Raw genomic sequence first — 2198 nt, forward strand, 5'->3', positions numbered from 1 at the left:
AATGGTGGAAAAAACTTTCAAAAAAATTAAAAAATCTTTTTACAAACCAATATTTTGAAGGTTCTTTTTCAAAAGTGATTTTCGAATCCTACAAATGACCTTAAAGCGAAGATATATGTTTGAACTATTCAACATTCAAAGTTTAGAAAAACGAACCCACTATCAAGTCAAGTGAATAAAGGCCTTCTACTGCCTTTAAATTTTAATCAGTGTATTTCGAATTATCGAAAATTATGAATAAATTGTTATTTATTTTCCGGAAATGTTGAAAAATCAAGGCGTTACCTGCGCTCACATATGTCGGTGCAATAAATAAGATATTGATTTCTTTTAAACAAACAAAAAATACTTAGCTCTGGGTTTTGCAGCCGCCGTTCAATATATAGAGACCTTTAAATCAGAACACTTGGTAATCACCTGGCTAAAACTTTTTTTCAATTATCAAACACTGTCTTTTTCACTACAGATATCCAGTCTTCACATAAAATAAACCAAACTATAACTTATCACCGCCCGAACTTTCTTTTTATTCTCTATTCCGGGAGCATGACTTACGCCATTGTGGTGACCGAAGAAGGAATTGTGATGACCGGAGACGGAATTACTTATTGATGTTTCTCAACCACTCGCGCACGAACTTTTCTTCCCGAAAGACGCCAAAAGAATGACCGTTTTTTTTTCATTCGATTGCATCATCCTTTCTCCTCGCACAGACACTTTCAATACCATCTTAATAGGATTCATTCTGCTCATTTTCTCACACCCACACTTCATTCGATCAATGAATGCGTTACCGAATCATAGGCCCAATGATAAATAACATGCCGTGTTGCCAGAGAACGTTTATAAGCATAAATTATAAACAGATTTAAATGTTATATGTATATTATAATTTATTTCATATCGAACTGCTTATTTGTACTCATATCTACCACAACTAGCTTCTTGTAAGTCGATAGTCCGGCTCGTTTTTTGGCTCGATGCACGGCTGTAGACGATACACCCAGCTTATTTGCGGCATCTCGGAGAGATAGGTTAGGGTTTCGCTTGAAACTACCGGCAACTCTCTTTGTCGTCTCAGCGGCTTCCGGTTTTCGATTTTCCCCCGATCCAGACTTCCTGGCTGTCGACAAACGCTCCCCAAACACTTTAATTAGTTTTGTAGAGGTTGATTTGGCAACTTTTAGCGATTTTTCCAGTTTTACATGCGAGTAGCTCGGATTTTCGCGAAGCGCGATCAAAATTTGGATACGCTGCTCTTCTTCCTTGGACGCCATTTTGACAACTGAAGAGGGAATTCTAAAATCAAAATAGAAGCAAAATACACACACACACACACACACACACACACACACACACACACACACACACACACACACACACACATACACACACACACATACACACACACACACACACACACACTCACACACACACACACACACACACACACACACACACACACACACACACACACACACACACACACACACACACACACACACATACACACACACACACACACACACACACACACTCACACACACACACACACACACACACACACACATACACACACACACACACACACACACACACACACACACACACACACACACACACATACACACACACACACACACACACACACACACACACACACACACACACACACACACACACACACACACACACACACACACACACACACACACACACACACACACACACACACACACACACACACACACACCTTCAAAATGAGGGGTGTTCAGGGTTTAAAATGCAAAATTGAAAGAAATACATCAAGTTGATATTGACCAAATTTTGACCGTATCACCCTTTACCTACTCGGAGAACAAACAAACACGTTTTGCTGGACGCGCTGCTTGTGGTTCTAGAAATTCAAGAAGGATTTTACGTTCATAATTTTCTCATTTTTGTGAAATCTCACAGCGTGAACACCTCATTAGAATGAAGATAAAATTTGCTTTCCAATGAATATACTTTTTATTGGTCCAAACAAAGTAAAAGCACTGAAAATCCGGGTACAACCTGACGGCTGACGACAGAAACAGATGAAATTTCAATTTCTAAAAAAATCACGCAAAGTAGTCAACCTTGAAAAATTCCAGTAAATTCAAATTTTGTTGCATCAAAAATTTAAAGGCAGCAAAATGTTAGAATTGGAGTTATAT

The sequence above is a fragment of the Uranotaenia lowii genome, chromosome 2 (genome assembly GCF_029784155.1).
Source record: "Uranotaenia lowii strain MFRU-FL chromosome 2, ASM2978415v1, whole genome shotgun sequence".
Lineage (NCBI taxonomy): Eukaryota > Metazoa > Arthropoda > Insecta > Diptera > Culicidae > Uranotaenia > Uranotaenia lowii.